The sequence below is a fragment of the Mustela lutreola genome, chromosome 13, assembly GCF_030435805.1.
Source record: "Mustela lutreola isolate mMusLut2 chromosome 13, mMusLut2.pri, whole genome shotgun sequence".
Classification (NCBI taxonomy): domain Eukaryota; kingdom Metazoa; phylum Chordata; class Mammalia; order Carnivora; family Mustelidae; genus Mustela; species Mustela lutreola.
The window spans coordinates 62319777-62332317 of NC_081302.1; positions in this window are offsets into that span (position 1 = coordinate 62319777).

A 12541-nucleotide genomic window follows, 5' to 3' on the forward strand; every position below is an offset into this window, starting at 1 on the left:
TCCCTATTGTCTTCCCCCTGTATCCCTGATCACAACCTACATTCTATTGCCATGATTTTGATTACTTGATGTACCTCCTGTAGATGGAATCATACAGTGTTTGTCTTTTGATGACGGACTTATTTCTCATAGCATAGGCAAACCTCAAGGTTCATCCATGTAGCAGTATATGTCAGAATTTCCTTTGAAAGCTAAATAATATTCCATTCTACCTATATAACATATTTTGTTTCCTGTTTATTCATTTATGGATAGTTGTGTTGTTTCCAGTTTTTGGCTTTTTACCTACTTTTTAAAGCCAAAAATAACATTTTAAAGATGCTTATATTATTCCAAATTAAAAATACCTGCATATTATCCATTTTTTAGGAAAAGCATAAATTTGTAATTTTTTTAATTGACTCACAAAATGGTAAAAAGAGAAAAAGCACCAAATATGATCTTAAGAAGTACAGATTTCTCAATATCTTCCACCTTCTATTTACTCTTTCTGTTATTTTCTCTACTCTGCCCTTTCTTACCTTTCACAATTTAGGTAAGAAGAGATTGGCCATTAAATAATGCTTAGAAGAGCCAACATACGTTGTGATTACTATTTGATAGCTAATGCTGGTTTTGTTTCACTTTTAAAATTTTTTAATTTTAAATTCAATTAATTAATATATAATGTATTATTAGTTTCAGAGGTAGAGGTCAGTGATTTATCAGTCTTATATAATACCCACTACATCACGTGCCCTCCTTAATGTCCATCACCCTGATAACCCATCCCCACACCCTCTCCCTTCCATCAACCCTCAGTTTGTTTCCTAGAGTTAAGAGTCTCTTATGGTTTGTTTCCCTCTTTGGTTTCATCTTGTTTTATTTTTTTCCTCTATTCCTGTATGACCCTCTGTTTTGTTTCTTAAATTCCACATATAAGTAAGATCATATGATAATTGTCTTTGAGTGACTTACTTCATTTAACATAATATCCTCTAGTTCCATCCATGTCATTGCAAATGGCAAGATTTCATCTTTTTGATGGCTGAGTAGTATTCCATTGTGTATATATACCATGTCTTCTTTATCTATTCACCTGCTGTTGAATATCTGGGCCTTTTTCCATAGTTTGGCTATTGTGAACATTGCTGCTATAAACACTGGGGTTCAGGTGCCCCTTCTGATCACTATGTTTGTATCTTTGGGGTAAATACACAGTAGTACAATAACTGGGTCATAGGGTAGCTCTATTTTCAACTTCTTGTTTTGTTTTAGTTGCATCTTTGCCAAATGAAGCAAAGATGCACTGCTTCTTACAACCTAATTCTCTCATCTGGTTTTAATTTTCTTCTTCCTGAGATATATCTTTCAGTAGTTCTTTTAGCAAGGATCTAGTAAACGTATCGGGCTTTGTTTCTGTAAAAGTCTATTTTGCCCTCACTCTTAGATGAAAATAATAAGACCATTGGTAGGCATATCACAATGAAACTTCAGAACACCAAAGACAAAGAAGTCTAGAAACTTAAGTGCTTACATATTTGACATTGACATTAACATTTTGAAACAATAATGTTGTTTCAAATTAGGAGTTACAACAATGTTGTTTCAAATTAGGAGTTGAATCAAGTTAGGAGTCTTGAGGAAATTGGCTATCCAGACAGATGAAAAACCTAAGTATAAGAAAAGCAATATTATAAAAGTTTGGAAGAAGATAGAAAATAATTTCTTTATGGCTTTGGAATAGAGAAGTAATTATTATATAAAATTCAAGAACATAAACCATAAAAATATAATACAACAATGAATATCTTAATTATACAATGAATACAATTAATATCTTAAACTTAATGAATACAGTGAATATCTTAAACTTAAAAAACCCCTCCATATAATACTATATAAAAATAAAAAAGAAAATAAAACAAAAGTAAGATTTAAAAAAACCAAAACTAACAAGCAAAAGTAAAAAAGCAAGAGACACATGAGGATATTTGCATAGCACATAGCAATATTAGTATGTGAAGAATTCTGACAAGTCAAGAAAAAGTGATAACTCAATAGAAAAATATGGGCAGAGAATGTGAACAGGCAGTTTACAGAAGACGAAATACAAATAAGCAATAAACAGGTGAAAAGACGGTTAATCTCACCAGTGCTCAGAGAAATTAAAACTAAAACAACATTGAAATGGTCCATGACACTTCCTGGCTTTACAAAGAAAATATTTTGACCCGATGACACAGAATGTTGCTGGGGATGTGGAAGAAAAAGAACTCATAAAAATCTTTGGTTATAGAGTAAATTGCTACATCACCTTGGAAACAATTTAGTTCTGCCACAGGAAGTACTGTGTACTGGGAAGTGCCCTCAGGATCAACACCTGTAAGGGAATGAGGGGAGCTGAACTGGCAGAGGGACAAGGTGAACCACAAGTCAGCTGCAAAAGAAGCTGTGTTAATTTCTTGGGGAGCTCTGGAGCTGGATTCCCCCCCAGAGTTGCCCCACATTGAGGCAAGAAGCCAGGTCTTTCGATTGGCTCTTCTTTCCCATCCAGATGCACCTAGGTACGGAGAGTGACTTTGGGCAAGGTATTTCTTTTTGGCCAATGGAAATTCTCCAAGAGGGAACCAACCATGACCAACATTCCGAAATGGGGGAAAAGTACCTTGTCCTGAAGGTCTGAGTGACCACATCACAGTGTCCACTACAAAGAATAAACTGAATACTTAAAATATTCACTGGTATAATTTATAAGCACACAAAATGAATGTATGTTGCTTATCTTAAATACATGCTAAAATTACAAATGACCTTGTTCATCCTCCAGTTAGATTAACTAATGTTCCTCTTAGCTTCTGCTAATTTCTATTTGGATTTCTGTCGCCTGCAACCAAAAGGACCCTGCCTAATGTAGACCACTTCATTGTGAGGCATCTGAAGGATTTTATGAATTAGAGAAAGAATAATAAATAAAGTAAAAGTATTTATTTAAAAAATTATTTATTTATTCATGTCAGATAACTAGTCTACTTTCAAAGTAATTTCACAGTATCTTGAACACTTGTTGTAAAGAATGGCACTGTTAGAAGATTTTACTCTTCTTTATAAATCCATTGAGGCAGTCCTTCAGTTTCTTTTGGGAGGCTGCAATAAGGCTTGAGACAAGGACCAAACGAGGTCCTGACTTGTGCCTCCTTTAAAGTCCAAATAACTTAACAAGAGGTTTAGGGTGGGAAAAGTTGAGTAGCACTGAGAAAGGGTCTGTGCTATGTGTTGTGCACTCACCTATGTGACTTCCCACACGCTTGCTAAACAAATAAGAATAATTTGGTTTTGGTCAAAAGTTCATTGCTGGGGGCACCTGGGTGGCTCAGTGGGTTAAAGCCTCTGCCTTCAGCTCAGGTCATGATTCCAGGGTCCTGGGATGGAGCCCCACGTCGGGCTCTCTGCTCAGCAGGGAGCCTGCTTCCCCCTCTCTCTCTGCCTGCCTCTCTGCCTATTGGGATCTCTCTCTCTCTCTGTGTCAAATAAGTAAATAAAATCTTAAAAAAAAAAAAAAAAGTTCATTGCTGGTTCTTGCTGCCCTAATACTGCTCATAAATTACTTTCAGGTTTGCTGTATCAATACAGAACAATTGTACTAGCATCAGTCGTTTGGCGTCAGGAGGTCTGCTTATAGTTAGATGTGAAACTCATTATGGGAACTCATGGTTGTTTAACTAGACACAGGTGTATTACTTCTCCTATCACTATATATATGGCCTTAATGCTTTGAATAAACTTAGCACTGTTGGACATCCTCCTCAATGCTCCTCCTGCCCCATCTCTTTGTCTCTTAATTTCTTTTCACCATCCTTTTACCCTCACATTCCTGGTCGATTTGTCGCTCCAGCCACGAGAGTTTCTTTATAAAGAAAAACAGATGATGGTCATGCCTGAGGGGCTCTGCCATTTGAGAGCCCACTGTATGGATGTGCGTCTTAACAAAGGACCTCGGGGCAGAACCCTCAAAATGGCAGACAGTAAGGTGTGGGATAGAGCATTCTGGACCTGGGCCTATCAGAGCACAGGAAGGCTCTCAACTTCCCCTACTCTAAGTTTCCTTATTTATAAAGTGAAGATAATAATAATAATAATAGTAATAATCTATTCTTTTCTACCTGTCTCCCAAGGTTTTAGTGAAGCTCCAAAGAAACATTCTGTATAAAAATGCTTGGTAAATGGGAAACAAATATTCTGTAATAGTACAAAAAGTTTTCCATTTGTGGTCATTGGAACAGTATTGGTGACTTGAAATCTGTTGTATTTTTCTAAGAATGTACCATGACTATTTCAGCCTTCAAGCCTTCCCTTGCCTGGAATGGCTTCTCCCCTTCTGACCACACAGTGAAATCTTCAGCATCTTTCAGGCACTTCTTCTCCACAAAGATGCCCTTCTTTTCAGCTTTTCTGAGTCACTTTGGGGGAGCTGGTGGATCACTGCTGCATACCGTCTTTCTCTGGCCATTGCTTTGTGTCTCCCTCTGCTTTGCCAGGGATGTTATTTTATACACTGTATCCTCCCATGGTACATAACAGAAGTAGTGGACTCACAGTAGGTAAATGTTTGGTGAGTAGTGTTAAAAGATAAACTGAGGCATATTATAATTTTTTAAGGGTTCAAGCAAAAAAAAAAAAAAACAAAACAAAACAGTTTCAAATCAGGTAGTATCCAATGTAGCAGATAGAAAAGAACTGAGGAGTCATACAAAATTAAAGGCTTTTACAGCCAAAAGGGAAGAGAATAAAAGAACTGATACTAGGCAAAAAAGGATGTTGGTTATTGCAAGATTATTTTCCTTTGGGGGAGGACAGGGGTCTATCTAACTAGTACTGGTCAGGCGATTCCTAATTGACAGTTTCTGGGAAAGCCAGAACTATAAGCAAAACTCAGTTTGGTGATGTGGAGCTTAGTACAAGGGACTCCATTTTGGATCTGTTGTCTTGTTTTTAACAGTAGTTTAGTAATCTCTGAGGTGGCATGTTCTTGCTCCCAAGAGCCCATTATGCATATTACTTCCAAATTTTGGACTTAGTGATGCCAAGGTGATAGCTTGAGAGTGGCAGTGCTGGGAGTACTTACACCACAGGAATTGGCAAATGCTACACATTGTACCCGCACCCTCAGCCCCAACCAACTGTTAACCTTTACCAGCACACTATGCACTGAGGCAGATACAAGGAAAGTCTGCAATGGGGAAGAAAACACAGCTCCTAAGATGGAGTCACAGCAGGTAAAGCTCCACGCGGGAGGGTGGCCTGAGCCTTCAAAGAGAGCCCACATTCAAAGTAGATCTCCATAGTCCAAGTACAGATGGAAAGGCTGCCAGATCTTTCTACCATAATTCCAGAAATGCCCTGTTTTCATCCTGTTTCCCCTGTTTTCAAGAGTGTCACAACGATGATAGACATGTAGGAATGGTAGAGGTAAGTTGTTTTTATCATTATTGTCAGAGGTGTAGAAACAAAAGGTTAGGTGTGTTTTTTTTTTTTTTTTTAATCTTTAAAAATATATTTGAACAAACGTTTAACCAAACTGTACAATCACCTCATCAGTTATGGAGGGAAATGTGATCACTGGGCCTTGTATTTGAGTCTTACCATTCATGACATTGAATATGTTAGTATAAAAAGGATTTTGTTTTGCATGAAAAGAAAGTGAGAGAGGTTATAATCTGCTGGATGGTGCAAATGACAGCCTAAGGAAGGAGAATGTGGTGACCAGCCTGGGCTGATCAGGAAGAGAGTAGGTTGAGGCAGCATGATCCATAACCTTTTCTATTAGTTTTTTAGTCTCTTCATGCCAATTAACCATTACATAAAGCAAGATAAAATAGGGATTTCCCCCAAAATTAAGGAATAAATTTAATCTAAATCTTATGTTCGCCTTCTATGAATTAGTACTTTTTTTCCAAAGATTTTATTTATTTATTTGGGAGAGAAAGAGAGTGCATGCACACACGAGCATGGGAGAGGGGTAGAGGAAGGGGAAGAAAGAGACCCCCGTTCCCTGTTGAGCAGAGATCCCAGGACCCTGGGATCGTGACCCGAGCTGAAGGCAGACATTTAACCAACTGAGTCACCCAAGGGCCCCAAATTAATACTTTTTAAAAGACTTTTTAAGAAAACAGAACATCATGGCAAACCTCCAGCCAAATACCTGTCAAGATAATGCTTTCCACATAAGTTTAATCTTATTGTAGTATTATAACCTATCACCATTAACAGCAAATCAGCAAATCAAGAATCAATAAAGGCCAGGATTTTGGTCCTACCACTTCCCACTCAAAGAGTGAACTGCTTATTTTCAAAGTATTTGCTACAGTTTCAGACATCCATGCATTTGTCCCTTCCTCACTGCCATCCAGGAAGCAAAGGATGTCCCTGGGCAGCCCAGCATGGCGCAGAGAAGGTGCTCATGGCCTCCTCGCTCTTGCTCCGCTGCAGCAGCGGACTGCAGCTCACAGGACACTCATTTGCCCTGAGAAAGCTCTCTCTCTCTCTATTAAAGAAACATAAGTCAAAGAGGAGAAAGGAAACCAAGGAGATGGAAGAGAAAAGTGAGAAGGCGAAGATGAACTAGAGGGTCCATGGTTTGGAAACGCAGAGCCTGGATAACAGAAAACTAAAACAGAACAAAGGAATAAAAAATCGAAAGCTTTTAGAACAAAGTCATGAGACAAATAAATCTGGAAAAACAAACAAACAAACAAACCCACCTGTCTGCTTATAACAAACAACAGGAGACCAGGTCTAGAGCATCCTGGAATCTCCTTTGTTATAGAGATGCAAGAACTGGACCAAGTCCATGGTCATTTTATGTCTGTAAGGACATTATAAATTGTAAATGAGGAAACAGAACCTTGTAGAAGGACTCAGAGAGCTCACTGAGTTAAAACGGCCTGTATGAGTTAAATACATGCACTTTCTCCGAGGGCTCTGCTTTAGTTTTCTGATTCTGTGAGACCATTACAATTCCAGCTATCCTTGGGATTCTTTCACTTTATAGTGTTGGTACCAAAGCCTTACAAACACTATTCGTATAGAGAAATCAGCCGTGTTAAGAAAACAATCATTCGCAAGAAAAATTCCAAAGGGAGCAGTAACATAAAATGATGAAAATGCCAAAGATATGAAAAATAAAGACAATTGTTACAAGACGCAATGGCTCTGAATGTTTGCTTTTATGTGACAGATGTTTTTAACCAAAGCTCAACGTTGGCAGTTTGAGTACACTTATGATTTTAATTTGTGTTCTATTCCCTTTTCATATCGATGTCTACTTACAACATCTGTGAAGGCTCTGTAACCTGAATTTGACAGGGGAAAGTGAACAGACTGCTTTTGGAGTATTTCCATTAAGTCCGCATAACAGACTGTTAACAAAAATCTTAAATAGCTATTCTAATCATCAACAGCAATCTTACACAAATTAAATTAGACCCAAAGGGCCCGATTAACTTTAAAATGCCTTACAGGCATGTAACATAAATTTAACTTTTTTTTTTTCCTTTGGAGTAGAAATAGGATTTTTCGGTGTGAGTCAGATACACAGTTTTAAAAAAAAAAAAAAGTTAGCATGCATGTTAGACTCATAATGACATGGAGACAGGATTTCATTTTCTTTATCAGGAAACCACACTTCTGTGCACAGAAATTCAGTTAGGCCACAACCAAGTTCCCTGTTTATATGCAAAGTAGAGGCACTGAATGAGGTAGGAAACTTGGCTTTTCTAATAAGCTCAGGAGGTTTTATCCCTAAAACAAAGAGGCTGGTATCAATCAATCGGCATTAACATTAAAATGATGCCATGAGCCAAGGTAAAGCTGAACTAGAATTTCTGCAGTTCATCAACCCCACCTACCAAAAAGTGGGCTCAATTCATGATTGAAAGCAAAATTATACCATTAATCAAGGGAAAACCATTTTTAAAAAATATCTCCTCTTCTCTGTTTTAGCCAAATCCCCAGGGGTCTGTCCAAATGCATTTCTTGAATTTTCATGTATCCCAAATCCCAGCCAGGATCGTCCCCCATCTATACATTTAATCATCTCCATTCCTCACACACACTGGATAACTTCTCTTAGACAGCTTCCTTCCAGCTGTATGGAACATGTGATTTCTGCCCAAGTCGGTAGCAGTGAATGAGAAACTTCATATTAAAGAACATGAACCATCAGAATTACCAAAGCTGTATTTTGGACGACCTATTAGTTTGAGGAAACCGTGTCCTTTCAGCTTTTAGAAAACTATCACAGACACCTTCGTGGCAATAACCCTCGTTTTCTGGTGTCCTCAAGGTAAGTGTTTTCAGTCACTAGGAGATGCTCTCTTCTCCCCACCTCTCCAGACACTATCCAGATGCGAGTTAAGAGTCTTGAGAAAAGCTCATTGCTTGCAGAATATTCATTAACACCTTATAGAACCTAAGTGCTTTCTAGAACCCTACCCCTCTTCCACAAGTCTCAGGGCGCTTTGAGCACCACCTGGGTCACCAACAATAGAACCTGATTAGTTCAAGTCAGTGGTAGTCCCCTAGCCACGGTGTTGAGGAAAGGCATGATCTGGCATGATAAAGGCAACATAAAAAGGATTTGTATGTGATGCCTCAGATAGACCAAGAAGTAGGTAACTCCCATTGGCTCTGGCAACCAAATTGTGAGCACAAACAGAACGGATCTTTTTTTTTTTTTTTTTTTAAGATTTTATTTATTTGTTTGACAGACTGAGATCACAAGTAGGCAGAGAGAGAGGAAGAAGCAGGTTCCCCACTGAGCAGAGAGCCCGATGCGGGGCTGGATCCCAGGATCCTGGGATCATGACCTGAACCTAAGGCAGAGGCTTTAACCCACTGAGCCACCCAGGTACCTCCAAACAGAACCAATCTTAAGAGGAAACTAATGTTTTTCTACCTTTGGAATCCAGTTATATAAATAAATATTCTTATTGTTTATGCCAGCTCGAGTCGGGGATTTTGATTCCTTGCAGTTGAAAATACTCGACTGATTTAAGTGGTCTTCTGAGCAATTTGTACACCAATATCTCTGAAGTTTTCCTAGAATTCCCCCACCAGTCCACAAGGGCTGCGCCACAGCGGCTTTATTTAGTAAACAATGTACTCCCTATTGTCTCCATTCTCCAGTGCTAGAGAACTGTTTTTGAACCAGTGTGTGTGCTCGACTCTCTAAGACTGGGTTATTTTCCCAAAAGACTTCTTCCTCATGCAACTGAGACTAGACTTCTACCAACCCACCAGATATGCCCAGGGATGCCCTCAAATGTACCTGCCTGGGTTCAAGCGAGAACCCCAGATACATAAATAAATGTATCTTTATATCAATTTTGAGCTGAAAATTGTTGTTGTGTTTTTTTTTTTATTTCATTAGACTTAATTCCCCTCAGTTTTAGATAAAACCTGGAGTGGGGGAAGTGACTTGACCTGACTTGACTCCGGAAGTGCTGAGCAGACCCAGAGACAGAACAGAGGCCACATTTCCTGCTCTGTATTCAGTGCTCAGCCCCCTGCTCTACAATATTGAGTCTTCAGTCGGAAACCTAATGCCCTTTCCCAGTGGCAGATGAGCATTATGTAAGCATTACATTGGGATCTGACATAAAACTGTTGAGAGTCTTTATTTAGGAAGTCTGAATTTTTCATAGCTCTGCCATGTTAAACCCGCTACTGCTATTTTCTGAGAAATCACGCCAAGATGCAGTGAAAATCTAAAAAAATACTAAGGCTTTAGTCTCCAGATTAAAGCTCAGGCGAAGTCGTCCGACTGATGAGGGGGTATTCTTTTCTTCAGTGCGTTCTAAAGCCATTAAGAGGAGTCATTTCACAACAAGAAGAATCCAAAATTTTAATATAAAAAAGAAGCAGAAAAACATGCAGACCTTTTATTTTATACCTAATCTATATGAAATATTTAATGGTGAAAACTGCTGCCAAAACCTGGAAACATGGTTCTCAGCATATCCCTGCCTGACTCAAGAACACACACAGGCTTCCATGCTTAGTTCTGGAATTCGCTGGCTGATCTCCAAAGCGTTGGGTGACCGCACACAGCTAATCAACTATGTCACCTCATCACCTCCCGTGTTCTCCGAAACATCTGCACTGTAGCCACGACCCTCCATGAACAGCACTCTCTGATACTCATGAACATTCCTCCCTCAGGACTCAGCCCACCTTTAGCGGACATCTGAAATGCCCTCAGCTCTTCTGTGACTGTCCAAGCTCATCATAAATCCCTCCTCAATGACAGGGAGCCCGGCCCATAATCCTTCCTTGCCTTCAGGTGCACTCACCCTTGATTATCAACTGTTGTGTTATGTTTTTCTCATGCTTTCAAATGCGGGGGTCTCTTCTGATTTGATTGCACACTTTTTAATCACAAGCACTCATGTCATTCTTTCCTATACTCATTCTGTGGAGCCCCTTGTGCAATATAGAATTCGAATGCTGCTCTACAAGTGCTTGTTGACAGGTGGTTAGAAATAACCTGGTGGACACAGAAAACTGCACCTGACCCTGCATCACACTCTCCTGGAGCCTGGTCACCACTGGTCCTTTAGGGTGTAATAGCTTCTCATTAGCATAGGTTCTTATGAGGACTGAGGACCAAGCTTTCTTCTTCTCTTCCTCGGTGTCCTTCCTGCCTTGCAATCGATTCTGAGATCCATTAAGATCTTCTTATCTGTAAAGTGCACAGATCGAAACTCAAATTTCCAAGGACATCGATGACATTGGTAATCCTTTCTAGCTCCAAGCAGGCCAGGATCTCAGCTGTTTCAGCAAAGCTCTTTCTCCAAATCCCTAGGCAATCTTCAGTCTTGCAGAGATACGCAGTTATTTCTAGTGTCTAATCTAAATCTCTTTGGCTGAACCCAAGTCTTTTCCCTTTATCACAACCCTAAGTGGAAACAGGGACCAGGACTTTCTTTGCTGAAAACCACATCTATGCCACATAACTGATTTTTTAAAATGTTATTAACCAGCCTGTCTTCTTTACAAATTTAGGATGTGGTATTGGGTTTTATATCTGGTCTCAGTTTTAAGGTAAATAGCCATCTGTTCTATTGACTGCAATAAAGCAAGTCCTTTAAATTTTCAAGCATTCAGAAAGTACAGAGAAATTTTTTCATATTTTATAAAATATAAAATATTTAAATATTTTATTTTAAAAATTAAGATATTAGGGATATAATTGATGCCCCCTTTATATACTATGGCCTATTCTCTCTCTAGAAGGGTAAGGACTCCTAGAGCAAAGTGCATATTCTTCCTGTCCAGTTTTTAGGTCACACATATATATGTAGATCACATATACATAATCATACACACATTTCATATACATATATATATTATGGGATATAATAGTCTCCATATTTGAGTGTTTGTATTCTTTATTTTTTTATTAAAGATTTTATTTATTTATTTGACAGACAGAGATCACAAGTAGGCAGAGAGGCAGGCAGAGAGAAAGGAGGAAGCAGGCTCCCTGCTGAGCAGAGAGCCCGATGAGGGGCTCGATCCCAAGACCCTGAGATCATGACCTGAGCTGAAGGCAGAGGCTTAACCCATTGAGCCACCCAGGTACCCTGAGTGTTTGTATTCTTTAAATCAGAGTGTATGTATCACTCTGATATTTACTTACATGTAAGAATGTGTTTTTAAGATTTCTCCAAGTTGGCAATACTGTTTTCCTTTGTACAACAGTGATATAATTTATTTGCTCATTCTTCTATTAAGGGACATTTAAAACATGTCCAATTTTCCTCTATTACAAACTGTATATTGAACATATATGTACAGATCAGAATGAGCACGTATTTGAGAATTTCTCTAAGATACAATACTTATGTAAGTGGAAATGCTGAATTATAGAATACGTACATCTTAAATTCTATTAGATAATAAAATCTGCTCTCCAAATTGCCCATAAAAAGTCACACTTCCACTAAAAAGTTCTGAGTTTTTTTTTTTTTTTTTTTTTAAGTTCTGAGTTTTTCACCACTTGATACTGAGGGGTTTAAAATTTTTCCAGTAAGGTGTAAACTTGATGTCTTATTTGTCTTTTCTGATTGTTCATGAAGGGTAAGCATATTTTCTTGTCTGTTGATCATTCGGGTTTCCTCCTCTGTTAATTATTTGTTTATAACATTTACCCATCTGTCTGTTTTGTCATTCTTATTGATAAGCAGGCTTTAAAAATATATACATTCTGTTTTTCTAATCTTTTGTCAGTTAAGACATGACAAATATATTTTCCCAGTCTGTGGATTGCCTTTTAACTTTGTCATATTTTACAGGTTTTAAAAAAACTGTTTAATGTAGTCAAATTTGTCAATCTTTTTTCTTTTTCAGAGTTTTTTATTTTTGCCTTTCATTTTATGTTCATAAAAGTTTCTTCCCAGCCGTGAGGAACAAGAACACTTATCCCACCTCAAAGTAAGGTGGTATGAGAGAGAAAACTCTGAAGGGCTTCCAGGAAAACTCTTTCCTTGGGTGAACCAAG